Here is a 19,728-nt window from a genome sequence, read left to right on the forward strand (position 1 = left end):
TCTCACGGTCTGTGGGTTCGAGCCCCGCGTCGGGCTCTGTGCTGACAGCTCAGAGCCTGGAGCCTGCTTCGGATTCTGTGTCTCCCTCTCTCTCTGCCCCTCTCCCATTCACTCTGTCTCTCTCTCAAAAAATAAACATTAAAAATTTTTTAAAAATTAAAAAATAAAAGACAGAGATTGTCAGCATTTAAAAAGAAACAGAAAACAGGGGCTCCTGGGTGGCTTAGTCAGTTAAGCCTCCAACTTCAGCTCAGGTCATGATCTCATGGTTCGTGGGTTCGAGCCCCACATCAGGCTCTGTGCTGACAGCTCAGAGACTGGAGTCTACTTTGGATTCTGTGTCTCCCTCTCTTCTCTCTCTGTCTCTCCCTTGCTATCTCTGTCTCAAAAATAAATAAAATAAAGTAAATAATAATAAATAATAAATAAATAAAAATAAAATTAAAAAAAGGAAACAACTCTAGGCTGTTTGCAAAGTTCACTTCAAATATAATGTCATAGGTAAGTTAAAAGCAAAAGAATACAAAAAATACTACCTGACTATTAATGAAAAGAACACTGAAGTAGCTGAATTAATATGAGACAAAGTCGATTTCAGAGCAAGGAAAATCATAATGATAAAAGAAACATAATGATAAAAGGGTCAGTTCATGAAGAAGATATAACAATGCTAAATATGTTTGCACCTAAAAACAGGGCTTCAAAATACATAAAGGAAAAACTAATGAAACTAAAGGATAAGTAGGCAACTCCACAATTAGTGGGAGATGTTAACAATCCTTTCTCAGTAATTGATAGCACAAGCACGTGGAAAACCAGGAAGGACACAGAATGAGCAAATAATACTATCAACCAACTGAATATAACCAGCATTTATAGAACAGTATACACAACAATAGCAGAATATGAATTCCTTTCAAGTGCATGTGAAATATTCACCCAGATAGACAATACCCTTGGTCATTAAACAAACCTTAACAACTTGAAAATAATTGAATTATATAAAGTAAGTTTGCTGATCATAATGAAATTAAACTTGAAATCACTAACATGAAGATAACTAGAAAATATCTAAATATTGATATATTAAACAACACATTTCTAAATAACCCATATTCCTCCCCCCCCAAAATATGAGGGACTACTATGCAACTCATTTTAGGAGTCTAGTGCTCTCCTGATATCAGAACCAGACAAAGATAGCACAAGAAATGGAAACAGACCAATATCCTTATAAACATATATGAAGAAAATTCTCAACAAAATATTAGTACACTGAGACTAGCAATATATAAAAAGAATAATAGATAACAACCTGATGGGGTTTGTCCCAGGAAGGCAAGACTGATTCAATATTTGAAAATCAATCAGTGTAATATACTATATTAAAGGTTAAAAAAAGAATAACCATATGCTTCTGTTAATTGATGCGGTAAAAACATTTGACAAATCTTAACATTTATGATTAAAACTTAAGAGTAAATTAGGAATTTAAGGGAACTTCCTTAATCTGACAAAGAGCCTTTAACCAAAAAACCCCACAGCAAACATACGTAATAGTAAAAAAAAAAAAGTGAATGTTTTCCGTGAAAGGTTAGGAAAAGGCAAGGACACTCTCACCACTTCTATTCGACAAATCAACACAATACTGGAAGTCAGTGTAGTAAGACAAAGGAAAAAGAAAAGGAAGTAGAGGAAGGTAGGAAAAGAGGTATACAGATTGGAAAGGAAGAGATAAAACTATTTGCAAACAATACGGCCCTACTCACAGGTAACAGGTGTACAAAGAACACCCCTAAGAATCTACACGGAAATCTCCTAGAACTAATAAGTGAGTTTGCCAGGATCACAGGATATAATGTCAGCATACAACCTCAGGCAATGTATGTATACTAAAAACAATTAGAAACCAAAATTTGAACCACAATGCCATTTAAAATAGCTCCCAAAGGGGCGCCTGGGTGGCTCAGTCGGTTAAGCGTCCGACTTCAGCTCAGGTCACGATCTCGCGGTCCGTGAGTTCGAGCCCCGCGTCGGGCTCTGGGCTGATGGCTCGGAGCCTGGAGCCTGCTTTCGATTCTGTGTCTCCCTTTCTCTCTGCCCCTCCCCCATTCATGCTCTGTCTCTCTCTGTCTCAAAAATAAATAAACGTTAAAAAAAATTAAAAAAATAAAATAAAATAAAATAGCTCCCAAAGGAAAAAAAAAAAAAAAAAAGAGAGAGAGAAATACTTAGGTATAAAGCTAACAAAACACAAATAGGATCTGTATGGTGAAAATCACAAAATGCTGAAGAAAGAAATCGAAGAACACTGAAAATAAATACAGACACACACAGTTTATCATGTGGAACATCCAGTAGAGTTGAGATGTCCATTCTCCCCAATTGATTTTTAGATTTAATGTAATTCCAATAAAAATACCATATTTCTTAAAAACAAAATCTTTAATGTTTATTTATTTTTGAAAGAAACAGAGCGCAAGTGGGGGAGGGGCAGAGAGAGAGGGAGACACAGAATCCAAAGCAGACTCCAGGCTCTGAGCTGTCAGCAGAGAGCCCGATGCGGGGCTCGAACCCACGAACCATGAGATCATGACCCAAGCTGAAACCAAGAGTCAGACGCTCAGCTGACTAAGCCACCTCCACGCCACTCAGCAGATTTCTTTTGTAGATAGAAGATAAGCAGATTCTAAAATTTATAAAGAACTGAACTAGCCAAACAATTTTGAGAAAAGAAAGTTTGAGGACTCATCTCTCTATTTTAAGAAGTACTATAAAGTTATAAGTGAGGGAGTAGACACAGATGGAAGGAACAGAATCGAGCCTCCAGAAATAGACCCACATAAAAAGAGCCAATTGATTTTTCACAAAGTTGCAAAGCCAAGTCAACGGGGGAAGGCTAAGTCTTTTCTTTTTTTTTAAATTTTTTTTTCAACGTTTTTTATTTATTTTTGGGACAGAGAGAGACAGAGCATGAACGGGGGAGGGGCAGAGAGAGAGGGAGACACAGAATCTGAAACAGGCTCCAGGCTCCGAGCCATCAGCCCAGAGCCCGACACGGGGCTCGAACTCACGGACCGTGAGATCGTGACCTGGCTGAAGTCGGACGCTTAACCGACTGCGCCACCCAGGCGCCCCAAGCTAAGTCTTTTCAACAAATGATCTGGAACAATTGATCATCAATAGGCAAAAAAAAAAAAAAAAAAAGGGTATCTCAACTTAAATCTCACAACTCAAACCAAGGTAAACTCAAAATGTTTCACAGATCTGAATGTAAAAGGCAAAACTATAAAGGTTCAGAAGAAAACATAGGGAGAAGTCTTTGTACCCTTGGGTTAGAGAGAATTCTGAGATATGATACCAAAAGCATGATCCATAAAGGAAAAAACTGATAAACTGGACTTGGCCAAAATTAAAAACTTTGGCTTTGCGAAAAGGGCCTTTAAGAAAATGAGAAGACAAAGTATACAGTTGGAGAAGATGTTTTCAGATCGCGTATCTGACAAAGAATTTGTATCCAGGATGTATAAAGAACTCTCAAACCTCGACAGTAGGAAAACAAATGATACCCCCGAAAGGGAAAAATATTTAAACAGACAGTTCATCCAAAAAGTTATGGGGATGGCAAGAAAACACAACAAAACAACACAAAAATCATGTTACTAGTCATCAGGGAACGCAGATTAAAACTGGGAGACACGAACATACACCACTGGAATGGCTACAATTTAGTCACAGGCAATACAAAGCGCTGGAGAATAGGGGCGCCTGGGGGGGGCGGGGCTCAGTCGGTTGAGCGTCCAACTTCAGCTCAGGTCATGATCTCACGGTCCGTGAGTTCGAGCCCCCCCCCGTCGGGCTCTGTGCTGACAGCTCGGAGCCTGGAGCTGCTTCCGATTCTGTGTCTCCCTCTCTCTCTCTGTCCCTCCCCTGCTCGTGCTCTTTCTCTCTTTCTCAAAGGTCAATAAACATTAAATTTTTTTTTAATTAAAAAAAGACATTCGTGGGGCGCCTGGGTGGCTCAGTCGGTTAAGCGTCCGACTTCAGCCAGGTCATGATCTCGCGGTCCGTGAGTTCGAGCCCCGCGTCGGGCTCTGGGCTGATGGCTCGGAGCCTGGAGCCTGTTTCCGATTCTGTGTCTCCCTCTCTCTCTCCCCCTCCCCAGTTCATGCTCTGTCTCTCTCTGTCCCAAAAATAAATAAAAAACGTTGAAAAAAAAATTAAAAAAAAAAAAAAAAGACATTCGTTTTGATATACAAGTGCTTTGGATTACAAGCGTGTTTCCAGAACGAGCTATGCTCGCAAACCAAGGTTTTACCGTACTATCGTTGACTTTATTGGTATTACGTAACAGCTGGTACACAGGAGCGAGCTAACGTACACACACGTTGTGATCCCTAACGAGACAAACGGTCACCCGTGAGCCCGCCACCCAACTCGGGAAGACCTGCTATCACATTGCCCTGCGCGTAACGCAAAAGCAGGGTAACGACAAAATGGTAAGACTCCTAAAATAATTGCTCCTCTGGCCTGTCCCTTCCTGGGTGCCCGTGTGACCCACCCCTGACTGCTCTGACTTCAGCCTCCTTTGTGGGATAGGTGCCCAAAAGTGCCAAAAACGTCCAGCTCTTTCGTGCCAACGTTTTGATAAAGGCTGGATGTGTCGACCAGTCCTGTCATTCGTTCTTTCTGAAGATGGTCTGTGGCATGTTTTTGTGGGCGACAGGAGACGTCGCAGTCTGAAGGGAATGTGAAATATCAGACCTGAAGATCCAGTCGTGAATCTAAGCGTGTGGCTGATCCCGGGGTGCCTGCAGTCTGGGGAGGGGGTGGCGGAGCTGGGGTGGCCTGAGGCGCTGCCCGGTGGGGGACGGGGTGGACCCTGCCCCCAAAGCCACTGATGCAGGGAAGCCGAGGGAGGCTTCCCAAGTGGGACCCGGGGAGCTGGATTCCCAGGTCGCCCTCTGGTAGTGGTGAAAACTGACCATGATGACCTCTGCCCCAACCCACCGGGTCCAAGCTACCGTCACCGCTTGCTGAGATTGTGGCCATGCCCCCCAAAAGTCCCCGTGCTTCCCCGCTGTCCCCTACAACCCAGTCCTTGACTGAAGCCCTCCAGTGGCATCTCTTAGATCTTAGAACACCCCACGCCCCTCGCCCTGCCTAAATCTGGCCTCATCTGGCCCCCGTGCACCTCTCCACCTTTATCTCTCCCCCCTCTCCCTCTGGCTCACCCGGCTCTCACTTCGTGGCTCATTAGGTTCCTCGCACCTGCCAGACCCAGGCCTACCTCAGGGCCTTTGCACACCTCTGCCTAGAACGCCTTTCCCCACAGCTAGGTACTTCTCAATATTCAGGTCTCCCTAAAAAAAAATTTTTTTTTTAACATTTATTCACTTTTGAGAGACAGAGCGTGAGCGGGGGAGGGCAGAGAGAGAGGGAGACACAGAATCCGAAGCAAGGCTCCAGGCTCCGAGCTGTCAGCACGGAGCCCGACGCGGGGCTCGACCCCACGAACCGTGAGATCGTGACCTGAGCTGAAATCAGACGCTCAACCGACGGAGCCCCCCAGGCGCCCCTAGATCTCATTTTAAATGTCACCTCCTTAGAGAGGGAGGTCGCTCTATCTAAACTAAACTCCTCTCCCCACCCCAGGCAATACTCCAGCACACTCTCATTTCATTCACAGCATTTATCGGTATCAGGCGTCTTCCCATGTAATGATTAATTTTCTCGGCTACTCGTTGGAATGTGCCACCGTATCTATCCCCTGCCGCAGGCCCAGCACCTCCGGGCCGTGCTGGCACCCGGGAGACAAGGCATAAATATTTTGGAGGGCAAAGGTGAGGTATCGTGCCAAAAGTCACATGGCTAATGAATGATGAAACCAGGACTAGAGCCGAGATCTCAGCTGGGGGTGTGAGGTCACGGGCCACCCCCCCCCCTTACACTCTCCACCCCTTCCTCCCCACCCCCACCCCTCGCAGGACACCTGCTGCCCCAGGGAAGATAGAATGAACACACAGACAAGCTTCTGTCCGGGTGGCGTCAGCGGGGAAGGAATACTGGGCAGCCTGGAAGGAAAAGACATCCCAGAGATAGAGACGAAAAGGGGGTATGTGTGTCTCAGGACTCACGGTGCGAAGCCGGGGCTATTCTGGGCTGACTTTTAATGGAAAATGAACTTGGAAGAAGCGTGACCAATGGGTGCCAGAAAACCGCCTTATCCATTTTCCTATTCGCTCATTTGCTGACTCATTCACCACACATTTATTCGGGACTTATATGTCCTCCTGCAGGCGCTGGAGAGGCTTTGTGCCTCTGTAATGGATTTCCTGTCCTTTGGGGGCTGTTGACCATAGTGGCGGGGGGGGGGGGGGAGCCCTCAGGGGACAGGCAACCAGACAGGAAATGGAAATATGCAGAACCCGGGTCATTCTCAAAATGCATCAACATCGCCTTTGTCTCCACTTGGGCCGACATGCATTTCTTAGGGAATGAGGCTTGCCCCTTTTAGCCCCCAAACATGCCTCTGAAGGTTTTCTAGATGCATCTCACGGGAGCTCATTGCATATGGTCACACGGTGGAGATTTCGGGAGCTATCGGCGGACGACAGAAGCCTCCACCCCGTCCTGAATGGCTCATACTTTCTGACTCCTCAGATATGATTCTGTCTCAGCACTGGGGGCTGTTCTTTGCTCCTAGTGGGTGAGTGGGGGCTGTTATCCCGCCCACCAGCCCACTGGGCTTTGGGTAATTTACCCCGCCCAGGGAGGGCGAGGGTTTCCAATTCATCTTTAATTTTTTTAGTGTTTATTTATTTTTGAGAGAGAGACAGACAGCGTGCTAAGGGGTGTGTGGGGGGCACAGAGAGAGTGGGAGACACAGAATCCGAAGCAGGCTCCAGGCTCTGAGCTGTCAGCACAGAGCCCGACGCGGGGCTCGAACCCACCAACTGTGAGATCATGCCCTGAGCCAAAGTCGGACGCTTAACCGACAGAGCCACCCAAGCACCCCAATGATGTTTCTTTCGAATTCCCAGCAAAGGGTCCCCTGTGTTGGCAGCAACCTGTCCCAGCCCTCTGCACCCTTCCAGAAGGCTGGGACACCACACATAAGCACAGGCGATGGTTTTGGAGGTGAAACACAAAAACAAAGCCTGAGAAACAGATCTATGAACAGAGAGTGAAGCTTCCAACCACAGACATGGAACCTCCATTTGGGCTGCTCAGAGGCCCTCTTGGCTGTCTTCCTAGTTCCTGGCAGGGTCTGGAGTGATGGCATTGCTGAGCAAATCAAGGAGCATCTATGGAACACCCACGTGTCCTGCCCAGGCAACAGCAATTGGACAAGGGCCGGGGAGTTCAGAGATGAAGGAAGGAGACGAGGTCCTTGCCCGTCAGACTGTGGGGCCCCGCCGCTCCGTGACTTCTTAAGGACAGCAGTGTGGCCCTGGCCACCACACTCCTGGCCCACCACCAGCACACTGACGCCCTCACGGACCCGTATTCACAACACGCCCGACAACGAACCCATTTCACAGATTCGCACTGGGGCCCTGGAGGCATGCCCTGCCTACTATATCAATACAATTCACCTTTCAATTAAAAACCACGCCGATGGTAAATCCAAAAGGTACAAACCGCTCTCCAGTGAAAAGTAAACATCCTCACTCCTCCTCTGGGCCACCGGCTCCTCTCACCTGCTCCCCAGAAGAAACCATAGCTCTAGAAAATTTGCATCTGTGACCAACTTTTTCAAAAAAAGGCCGTATTTCACATAAAAATCGAGATTCTCAGCTTTACGTAGAGGCAGAGCCCAAGCGGGAGAGGGGCAGAGAGAGGGAGACTCAGAATCTGAAGCAGGCTCCAGGCCCTGAGGCGTCAGCACAGAGCCCGACGCGGGGCTCGAGCCCACAAACCGTGCGATCGTGACCTGAGCCGAGGTCGGACGCTTAACCGACAGAGCCACCCAGGCGCCCCTTGAGATGCCCAGCTTTTACGTAAAAGGAATAACTTGGAGATCTGGCCACAGCCAGCCCACAGTTCTTCAGGGCAGCTACTCATGGGTGTCAAATGGCTGCTGTCCCCGTGCAGAGGGCCAGGGCCCTCCCCCCACCCCCTCCGCCGTGCCCGTGAGCTTGTCTGGGGCATCATTCGTGCCCCTGCCTGGCCCCTGGAGGTGGGCAGTGAGCAATCCCCCAGCTTTCCTGTGGCTCCAGTCCTAACGCTCCAAGAGGAGTTATTATGTGAGCTGGGCACCGGGGTTGCCCACGGTGCCCCTGTGAGTCAGTCAACAAACATCCACGGTGCCAAGCACCATATATTACATCCTGTTTCCTTTAGTGCTGGGTCCCCTTTACCTGACGCTGCTTCTACCAATAGGAAGCCCTTGCTAAATATCCTTGAATGACAGACCATCAAGGCACTCGTAGGACAGGATCACCGTCCCCAACCTCTCTCAGGCTAGGGAGCAGAGACTAGTCTGTGGGGACCGGCTGGTTGGACAAAGGGTACAGGAAATGAAGATGATGCTTAGGATGCTGGCCAAAGAGACCCAGGTTCAGCGCCCTGAAACCAGTGGGAAGGGGGACCCAGGCTCAGCACCCTGAAACCAGTGGGAAGGGGGACCCAGGCTCAGCGCCCTGAAACCAGTGGGAGGGGGGACCCAGGCTCAGCACCCTGAAACCAGTGGGAGGGGGGACCCAGGCTCAGCGCCCTGAAACCAGTGGGAGGGGGGACCCAGGCTCAGCGCCCTGAAACCAGTGGGAGGGGGGACCCAGGCTCAGCGCCCTGAAACCAGTGGGAGGGGGGACCCAGGCTCAGCGCCCTGAAACCAGTGGGAGGGGGGACCCAGGCTCAGCACCCTGAAACCAGTGGGAGGGGGGACCCAGGCTCAGCGCCCTGATACCAGTGGGAGGGGGACCCAGGCTCAGCGCCCTGAAACCAGTGGGAAGGGGGACCCAGGCTCAGCGCCCTGAAACCAGTCAGGAAGATTCCCAGCAGCTGGCGTGGGCAGCATGGAAAGTGGCCGAGGGGTGGATCCCAACCACCTGGGAGGAGCCTCCCCACCCCATCCCTGCAGGCCCTCTCACCCTGCCCTGCACACGGCGTTCATTCATTTCATTCATTATTTCTTTTGCTCCGTCGTTATGGAGACCAGCAGCGTGCCAGATACCGTCCTACAGACACAAGGTAAGAAAGCCAGGCCTTCAACGGGAGACCCAATAAACGGGTGCATTCATTCGCTCACTCATTCATTCGTTCAGCCCCTTCTGTACGTTAGACCCGGTTCCAGGTCCTGGGGATTTGGCAATAATTTAAGATAGACAAAAACACCTGCTGTCATAAAGGCTACAATCTAACGGGCGTGCAGGGAGTGTGCAGGGGGACACCCAGGAAACTCGAAAACTAAGCTGTATATTAGCTGATGGCCACTGCTGTGAGGATAAGGCTGGGAAGAGGGGGGGATGTGCGGTTCCAGAGCTGGGGGGGACTGGTTTCTACAAGGTTGACCGGAGAGGTCTCACTGAGGAGGTGACTTCTGGGTAGAAGAAACCTGGGTGCGGGGAGGGGAGAGGATGGATGGGAGCGAGTGGGGCCATATCTGCCCAAGACAGGGTCCAGGTGAAGGGATAAGCCAGGCCAGGTGCCGAGGTGCGGGGACAGTGTGGCCACAGCGTGGCGGGAAGGGGACGGCGGGAGGGGGCTGGGAGGCAATCCTTCACGGGCGTGTTTTTGTGCACACGCCTTGTGAGCCTTTGTGCCGGGTCATCCGAGAAGGTACGTATCGTGCACAGCCTGGGAGGACCGTGGCAGTGTCTCCCTGCTGGGGACACGGGGCAGATTTCCTTGCCGTCCAGCACAGTAGCAGCAATGTCCCCTTTCCGGGCAGAACTGGCACTTTGCCTGCTGCCCGCTGTGAAAGCCGGGGTTCCCTAAGGTCAGGGCTCCTTGGCTGATGGTGCACAGCACCCCCTTCCATGCTGCCCCCCCGGGACTTGGGGGACGAGGGGGACCCATCAACCTGACGCTCATTACTTGTGGGGCCACAAGTAATCGAGGCCTTCGCCTCAGACCCCAGAGTCTCCCATTTCCTGCTGGTGACAGCACGACAGGCTGACTTAAACAGTTACGAGGAGGGTGAAATCTCGGACGCTTCACGGGGCTCGGCGACGTAGGGACAAGATCAGAGGCAAAGAAGGAATGAATGGGTGAATGGATGAATGGATGAATGAATGAATGAATGAACGAATGGCGTGGGATTCAGAGCGTACTCGTCCTTAAACGTAGAACTTCAGCAATAAACCGTCCCCAGGCCAGGTGCAGACACACAGCTGGTCACTACCATGGGGTAAAAACACGTCTGGGGACCAACCACAGAACCGCAGAGGTGGCCACAGGGATAAGTCAGCGGGACCCTGTTTCCTGCCGCTGTTACTGCTCGAGACTGGTGCCAGGCAAGCAGGGGGAGACTTCCAGGAACAGGCCCGGCTGGGGGGTCAGTGTTCCCAGCAGTGAAGATCCCGGCTGCTGACCTGCCCACCCCGGCGCCCCAACCCCACGCTGCGGGCTCCTCGTCCAGACCGTTTGCACAGAACCCTCCATCCAGCCCTCCCTGCGGCCATCCCTTCGGGCTTAAAGGCCAAGAACAAAGACACAGAGTTTCCGAAGGTCGCAGCTCTGCTCCCCACCTGTCGTCAGCCCCCCCCCCAACTCTGGCACAAGGACAAGGGACCCCCTCCCTCTGCCACTGACCCACTTCCCCCTCCTCCTGCAGGTGCTGACTCACAAACCCCTGAGTTTTGGGGGCAGATGCTATTTCCAGTGTTCTGACCTTTTCTATCCAAGGAGACAGTCACACTTGCCCGGCTCTTTGGTTTAGAGCATGTGATTCGTGGGCTCCCAGTAGGAATGCCGAGCTCTGAGGGGACCCCTCGACCCTCAACCCTCATCCTACGAGGCCCACTCGGGCTGTCCAGGTTCCCGAGGCGCCGGGGACGTGGGGGCCCTGCGCTCTGCTGTTCCCTGGGGATGGGGCAGGCCTGCTTCCCTTGCTGTGTCTGCCACTGGCCGGGGAGGAAACACCTGGATGTGAGAGAGACAGTCTGGAGGAGGCGGGGAGGAGAGCATTGTTCTGGGGGGGGGGGGGCAGGGAGCCCGGGAGGAGTCTGACGGGGCGTGGGTGTAGACCAGGAAACCCCTGGGGACCAGATTCACGCCCACCATGTCGGCCAAGAAGCAGGTCCTGGTGAGGGGCTATGTGGCAGTGTGGCCGGGCTGGTGGCACTTGGTGCCAGACTGCCTGGATCCCAGTCCTCTCTCTGGCTGTCACAACTTGGGCTGCCTGCTTAGAACCTTTGTGCCTCAGTTTCCCTGTCTTTAGAGGAGAGCTAGGCATAGCACCTGCCTCGTCGGATTACTGCAAGGAAAAAATAAGATGATCCTCGGGGCGCCCGGGGGGCTCGGTCGGTGGAGCATCTGACTCTTGGTTTCGGCTCAGGTCATGATCTCGCGGTTCGTGAGTTCAAGCCCCGCATCGGGCTCTGGGCTGACAGCTCAGAGCCTGGAGCCTGCTTCACATTCTGCGTCTCCCTCTCTCTCTGCCCCTTCCCTGTTCATGCTGTGTCTCTCTCTCTCTCAAAATAAATAAATAAACATTTAAAAACTGACCCTCTATGAACTCTTCTCTTCAGCAGCCAAATGGACTCACCAGCTGTGTTTCCCCGTAAAACCCCCTGCTTTGCACCTGCTCTCCTGCTATGGGTTTGCACACTTTGTTCTCAACCGGGATGCCTGCTGCCTCACCTCTGCACACAGACCCTCCCTGGCCCTCAAGGCTCGGGTGCGGCCTCCTGTAAAGCCCCCTGGAGCCCCTGCCCCGAGGTCACCTGCGTACGTGCCTCCGCTCGCCTCGGGACCTTGCGCACTTTGCTTTCTGTTGGTCACTTACTTGTGCTGCGTCTTAAGGCCCCACCAGCTGGCCAACTTCTTGAGCACCGGGACCTGGCCTTGCTCGGCCTCTGGCCCCGACGGCACAGCTAGAAGGCGCTCGATCGTGCGTGTGGACAGAAGCAACCGGACCAGCATGATCGTCACCTGGCTCCCCAGGAGGGACAGACACATGATGTCCCAGAAGGGGTGTAGACGGGACCAGAAGGCCGACTCGGGGGCCAGTGCCTTGCTCACCTGCCCTGTTGTCTTTGGCAAGACGCCGCATCTCTCTGAGCTATAAAACGGGCATTAAAATACGTATCCGGCCCACCTCTGACGGCACACGAGAATCTGGTGGGACGATACGTGTGCTCTCCTGCCCCGGGCGTGTGTGACCAGTTATAATATTGATACTTACAGGATCCAGAGAAGAAAGGAGGGGTCCCCTCGCCGGGTCCTGGGTGAAAGGATCTTAACTTGGCAGAGTGATCCTGGGGGGCCACCGCCTCTGGTAACCCTTCTCAGCAAGGCTGGGCCTCACATACAGAAGAGCCAGGGGCGTCTCGGCCCCTCCAGGGCGCCCTGCCTTCCTCCTCCTTCCTTCTGGCCCCTCCACCTGCTCTGCCCGGATCTGCCTCTCCCGGCTTCCTCCCTGGACACCTTACCCCAGCCAGCACCTACCTTAGCTCGGCTGGAGCTCGGTTCCCTAAGTCTTTCTGCCGACTGGCTCCCCCCCTGTCTGTGCAGGGAGGCTGCCGGCCCCAGAGAACCCGATGGCTCAGAGGGGCTCCAACGGGTGTCTCTGGTCCCCGCTGCAGCCTGCAGATCTGCAGAGAAAGGCCCAGTGTGGCACAGGCCCGACTCTGTCCCTCCTCTTCCTTCCCCTTCCCCGTGGCCCTCAAAGCTCCTCCCAGAACACATCCTGCTGCGAGGCTGCTTTCTGCAGAAGCTTTGTGGTCCCCCGCGGTCACTGGAGGCTCTTCCTTTCGATGGGGCAGGAGGGGGAGCCTCCATAGAGTCCCCCTGTGGTGCTGACTGGGCTGTGATGCCGGGGACCCTGAGCTCCCTCCAGAGCTCCATACACGCCAGCTGCCATCGACGCCCGGAGACTGGCAGCCAGAGGGCCACCTAACACTTTCAGTTCAAGGTGCATGAACTGAGCCTTCCTCCCCCGCCCCCACCAAGCCCACCTGTCTGCTCCTCACCTCAGAATCAGAAACTTGGGGGGGGGCATCCTCAACGCCTCCCTCTCTCTCCCCTGTTCCATCTAAATGCAACCAAGTCCCACGTCATAAACTGTCCCCTTTTCCCGCCCCCACGACTGCCACCATCGCCCTCCTCCCGAGTGACCGTAGAAGCCTTATCCACAACCGCATCACAGCCAAGAGCCCCTCTCTGATGCTGAAACACAAATCGGATCACATTACGCCCGCAGTACAGCCTTCAATGGCTCCCTGTTACCTTTAGGAGAAAGGCCAGACTCCACCTTGCGATTTGCACGGCTCCTCTTGACCCGGTGGCTCCTTGATCCCCAAGCCCAGGCTGTGACCCCTCCCAGGAGTCCTGATCGCCAGCAGTTCTGTGATGGTCCAGGTGGCCCCTGGGCTCCAGGCCTGCACGTGTGCTGTGGGCTCCCCTTCTGTCCTCCTCCTGGCTCCAGCAGAGAAGAGGAAACACGTAGGTCAGAGAGGAAGGAGGAAAGTGGGGTGCCTGGCAGCTGCGAAAGGAGACGGGGTCCGGGACATGGTGGTCAGCGGTGTCAAAGACTGCGGAGAGGGCGCGGATGAAGGGAGCGACAAAAGCAGCTGCTGGCCTGGGCACTTAGGAGAGAGCAGTGTGGGGGAGCGGATCACCTCCAAGGTGTGGACTTGTTGGCTGGCCCGTCGTAGTCTTTCTTTTTCTCACAATTTGAAGCCAAGCAGTATTTTGGGACATCCACACATTTCTAGACCTTCGAAAAGCTCACAGATGCTCTGCTATCATCTGGTTTGGCCTAGTGGTAAATGTCTCTGGAGAGAGACAGATCGCAGACAGCATGGCCTGAACGCCTGGATCCAGCCGTGCCTGCAACCCTCATGCCTAGAGCTACTGCTGATTGTTGGACTATGCGATCCAATAAATTCTCCCTCCTCTCCTTTTTGAGTAAGACTGTTCGACCTGGATTCTGTTACTTGGGTTCCTCCTTTGCGGCCAAAGAAGTCACTGATATTTTTTCTGCAAGGGTTTGCATGGCCTCTGCCCCATCACCCTAACTTTGCAGAAGAGCGCATTTGAAAAACAACAGCAACACCAAAAAAGAGCCCAGACGTTTCGATCATCTACTCCACGACTCAATCTTCCTGCCCTGTCTATTGTTTTTCTGCACCCCCTCTTGTGACTGGAGTGATAGTCTATCTCCTATCTTTGTATTTGAGTTCTTAGGTCATGTGTCTGCCCCATCTGTCTACCCTTCCCCCACAAGTTCTGGGGAAGCAGAGGCTAGGTCTTATGCATTATCCTACCCATCACAGGATAAGAGAGTGTTAAGAGAATGTTTGGCTCATTGAATACAACAAATGGATGGATGGATGGATGGATGGATGGATGGATGGATGGATAGATGGATGGATAGATGGATGAGTGGATGGATGTTGGATGGGGGATGCATAAGGGAAATGGGTAAGTCCAGGACAGGATAAAGGACCAGGGACTCTGCCCCTGCAGGTCTGGTATTCAGCAGCAGCCAGGCAGTGTGGTGGCCACAGTGGGCAGCCTCCTCGCCTTATCAGCTTTGGCTTAACTGAATCGGAAATCACAAGTCGACGTTGTGGCTGGCTGCACCCTCCTCTTTCAACAGCTGCTGTCTCGGCAGCCACCCTGGGTGTGGCAGCCACGGGTTGCTTGGTGACCGTGGACGGCTCCAGAGCTGTCCCCTGCAAGGATGGGCTGAGGCTTCTTCATGGGTCATGGACATCCAGGAACAGGAAAGAAGGAAGAGAAGGGAGAGACGAAAGACTGAGGGTTGCTAGCTGCCCCCTGAACCATCCATCCCCAAGGCAGGGGCGGGTGGGGGGACTGCCCCTTTGATCCCAGGGATGCCTTGCCTCTTACGGGGGGGGATTCTGCTTTCCAGGTGCTGAGGCCAGGCTTCCCATCTGCACCAATGTCCCCGGAAGAGCCCTTCCAGTCCCTTCTGTTCGGGCAAACACTTCCTGTTATTTTCCCACCCATTACTAAGCAGCCAAGACTTTTACACAAATTAAAATTTTAACCCGTAAACAAATTCAGAGAAATCCTCCTGACACTGTGGCAGCAGAGGCACCGGCCCCGGGATCAGGGCGCCCTGGAGGACCAAGGGTATTGGAGTCAGGTGAGATTATTGGCTTCGGACGCAAGAAGCCCAGGTCACTGGTGCCCTCGCCCCACCTTCCGGGGGAATGGTCTCGGGAGCCTCTGGCAGCAAATGCAGAATTCACCCATCTTGCCCTTTTCTTTCTTTTTTTAAATTTTTTTAACGTTTATTTATTTTTGAGACAGAGAGAGCCAGAGCATGAACGGGGGAGGGTCAGAGAGAGAGGGAGACACAGAATCCGAAGCAGGCTCCAGGCTCTGAGCCGTCAGCCCAGAGCCCGACGCGGGGCTCGAACTCACGGACCGCGAGATCGTGACCTGAGTTGAAGTCGGATGCTTAACCGACTGAGCCACCCAGGCGCCCCAACATCTTGCCCTTTTCTAAGGAATCCACCCACAGAAAATCCTAATGAGCGAAGTAAATCTCACTGAGGATCACAGGGGCGGGGTGGGGGGAGATAGGAGAGGCATGTACGTTACACGTCTCTTAGCAAACGATTGAAAAAACCTCTGTGGATATTTCTGTCGTCCAGACACCCTTTGTCCACACCAAGCCGCCGGACTGGTGGGCCGGGGTGGGATCAGAAGGGCTCTTCTGCTTTCTCCTCTCTCCCCAAGTGACTCTGAGTCAGAGTCATGCATTGCTGGTTTCTCCGGCCCAGACTTTTTCCACAAAGGGAAGTCCTCTCAGGATCGTATTCGGAGAGGGGTGCCTGGGTGGCTCAGTTGGTTAAGCGTCTGGCTCTTGATTTCGGCTCAGGTCGTGATCTCACGGTTTGTGGGTTTGAGCCCTGCATCAGGCTCTGTGCGCGCTCTCTCTCTCTCTCTCTCTCTCTCTCTCTCCCCGCCTCCCCCATCCCCCGACTCGTGCTTTCTCTCAAAAATAGATAAACATTAAAAAAAAAAAAAGGAAGTGCTTTCAGAGCACTTCCAACCCCACGTGTTTTACAAACACATCTAACTTCACGTATACAGCCACTTCAGGAGCTAGGGCGATTCAGGAGAGGGCTCACCTAAGTGGTCGGGAGGGCGCTTGAGCCAGGGGGAGCCCAGTCCAGCTCCAGGGAGCACTGCGGGCCGAGTCAACTGGAAGCCTGGCCCACGGTCCTCGCCTTCCATCCCTCCTCAAGGAAGACCCAGGCATCGGCGTGGCTGGTACCCACTTGACGGGCACCTCTGCTTCTAGTGGATTCCCTCCAGCCCTCACGGCCACAGCCCCGGGAAACAGGGACTGTGGGACGACCTCGTGCTCTGAAGGAGTGGTCCGCCGAGCGTGGTCCCTGAACCAGCAGCATCGGTATCCCCTGGGAGCTTGTGGGCACCTGGTAGCATCTGCTGTGGGTGCAGAGAGGGAGGAAGAATCAGGAAGAATCAGGGGGAGTTAGGATAGTGGGGGGACGGTTAGTAGAAAAAGAGCTCCGCCCCCCCCCCCCCCTTCCCAGTATCCTTTCCCTCTCCACCCGGTGATAATCGCTGTTGAAGGCCTGGGGTGATTGCACAAACTGATCTTCCACTGGCTTTGTTTACTTGGAGATCATGAGAGGTGTGGACCCAAGGACCAGCCGCTTTCTTTTCTTAAATTTAAGTGTCTGTATTTTCTGGCCCCAGTAACATATTGACATGGGTCAACATTCAGAGAAAAACCTGCCCACTCCCTCTCGGGCAAGCCATTTGGGGAAGAAAACTTCCCTCCCCAGGATTCTCTTGGCAGGTGCACCGGTCGCCCCTCCCAGACTCCTCTGGGGCGGGGGGAGGGGCAGGGAGACCCTGCCGTGGGGGCGGGGCCTGCTCTCCGCGCTCCTCCCCTCCCCTGTTCTCCGCTGGGGGCTGCAGGAGCCTAGCTGGGGAGCAGGTCTGCAAGCTCCCCGGAACGTGAGGGGGGCGGCGTGGAGCCTCTTGAATGGATGAGATACTTAGCACAGTCGCTGTGTCTTCTCGCAAAAGAATTCCCACTAGGAACGGGGACTGGCTGGCAGGTCGAGAAAGCTGGGGGCGTCAAGAAGGCTGGGGGTGACCAGGATCGTTGAGAAGACTCGAAGACTCCCTTCATTACTCATGCAAACTGCCTGGCACCCACGGGCGCACCCGTACTCGCACCCGGGCGCACAGATAACACCCCAACATGGGGACCTGGCTGGGCTCTGTTGTAACATTGTTGTAGCTGCACGGGCCCCTTCTCCTGCCTGGGTCTCAGTTTCCTCCTCTGTAACCGAGGGATTGCAGCGCGTATTTGCAAGGCCCTTGCCAGCTTCCTCACCGCCCCCCCACCAACGACCCCCGACAATCCTGGTGGGGTAGGGCTGCTCCCTCCTCTCCCTCCCCTCCCAACTCCCCCTCTCCAGAGGTCTCTGAGGACCCCCTTGAGACAGCCCTTTGGCCTGGAGTGCATTCACATAAGGCCTCCCTTCTGACTGCCTCCCCCTCCCTGTGCAGGGGAAGGCACAAACTGGCCCGGGGCCCGCCCACCTGCTCAGACCTCAGCTTCCCTCTCCTGCTCCCCCACCTCACCCACCCCTATTGGGGGCGGGGGGGGGGGGGGTGGTGCCTGCAGACCGTGGCTTCCATGTTGAAAGTGCCAGAGCTCCTCCAAAATTCCATTACAATGAAGCCAACCCTCTGGGATATCTGCCTAAACTTAATTTTTCTGGGCCTCAGACATGAGTGGCTTCGGGGAGTAGCATAGCTTAGCGGTTAAGAGCAGGGACTCTGGGGCCCGTGGACGTGGGCTTGAAGCCTGGCTTCCCCTTTCCCGGGTCTCTGTGACCTTGGGCAAGTTCCTTAACTTCTCTGTCTCAGTTTCTTCCTCTGTAAAATGGATATAATAGTACCCGCCTCATGGGGCTGTTGGGAGACAGAAGCTTGGTAACAGAAGCATGTAGGGGTGCCTGAGTGGCTCAATCCGTTAAGCGTCTGCCTTTCGGCTCAGGTCATGATCTCGCGGTTTGGGAGTTTGAGCCCCGCGTCTGGCTCTGTGCTGACAGCTCGGAGCCTGGAGCCTGCTTCAGATTCTGTCTCTCTCTCTCTCTCTGCCCCTCCCCCACTTGCTCTCTCTCTCTCCCCCTTAAAAATAAATATTAAAAAAATATTTAAAAAAAAAAAAGTGTTTGCTGATACCTCCCTTTGTGCTCACTTGACATCCAGTGGCGATTTCCGGGCCAGATTGCAATGACCACGAGGCTGGGCCTTCCTGCCCTAAATTTCTGCGAGTCCCCTGAACGGGCACTGTTTCTTCCCACTCGCCCTGTGCCAGAGGCACACGTGTGGTCACAGTCGCCTTTCCAGGGACCACACGCTCAGGGCTGCTGGGTGTTACGGACTGAATGTTTGTGTCCACCCAAAATTCGTGTGTTGACCCTCCAACGTGACGGTCATCAGGAGGTGGCACAGGTAGGGGACAGTCTGGCACCTGCCTGTCTCTGCCCCCAGAGGGATGGGGAGGACACCCTCTTCCAGGAGAGCCGGCTTCCTTTACCCTGATTTTACTGGGGGGGGGGGGGGTGGAGGTTGAGGCCATAGAGGCATTCAGAGATGAGAAGGGAGAGAGAAGCCCCCAGTACTGGACCCCAGAGCTCTCTGTCTTTCAGTAATAAATAAATGTTAAAAAATTTTAAAAAACACACAAAAAAACTAAACTAAATGATCGAGCAATTGTGCTCCTTGGTGTTTACCCAAAGGAGCTGAAAACATATGTCCACACAAAAACCAGCACATAAATGTTTACATCAGCTTTATTCATAATTGCCAAACATTGGCATCAACCAAGATGTCCTCCAGACTGTGAGTAAAGAAATGAACTTGGGTACATCAATAAAATGGAATATTATTTGGCAACAAAAGGAAATGAGCTGTGAAGCCATGAAAAGACAAGGAGGAACCTAAATCCACATTGCTAAGTGAATGAAACCAATCTGAAAAGGCTGGTGACAGTACGGTTCCAACTATACAATATTCTGAAATATGTATGAAGTATGGAGGCAGCAAAAAAAAATAATTGGTTGCCAGTCTAATTAAGAAAAGAATGGTTTGGCGGGCGCCTCGATGGCTCAGTTGGTTAAGCGTCCAACTCTTGGTTTCAGCTCTGGTCATGATCTGACCAGGTTTCGTGAGTTTGGACCCCGTGTTGGGCTCTGTGGTGGCAGCATGTTGCCTGCTTAGGATTCTCTCTCTCCCTCTCTCTATGCCCTTTTCCTACTTGCACTGTCTCTGTCTCTCAAAATAAATAAATAAACTTTAAAAATTAAAAAAAAAAAAAGAATGGTTTCAATTTCTTTAACATATATTTGCCTACCTGGGAAATCCATTTCTTTCACAGTGGTATTTCTGAGAAACTTCTCCATCTTACCCAAATTGCCAAATTTATTGGTCAATGTATAGTATCCTTTCATTATATTTTTAGTGTGGATACGATCTGTAGAGATGTCCTCTTTTTCACACGCAATATTGCTGATTTGTTCGCTAGAGCCT

The 19,728-nt window shown here is 52.5% G+C and overlaps 1 protein-coding gene across 1 annotated transcript in view; it reads right to left on the reverse strand.

Annotated features, from left to right (window-relative positions):
• The window catches only part of PIK3R6 (phosphoinositide-3-kinase regulatory subunit 6), a 57,606-nt gene extending 44,820 nt beyond the window's left edge, over window positions 1–12,786 (reverse strand). The window contains exon 1 of the mRNA XM_042916149.1: window positions 12,616–12,786. The gene's annotated coding sequence lies outside the window, so the exon portion shown is untranslated. The remainder of the gene's footprint in view (window positions 1–12,615) is intronic.
• Between the last annotated feature and the right edge of the window lie 6,942 nt (window positions 12,787–19,728).

The sequence above is a fragment of the Panthera leo genome, chromosome E1, assembly GCF_018350215.1.
Source record: "Panthera leo isolate Ple1 chromosome E1, P.leo_Ple1_pat1.1, whole genome shotgun sequence".
NCBI lineage: Eukaryota > Metazoa > Chordata > Mammalia > Carnivora > Felidae > Panthera > Panthera leo.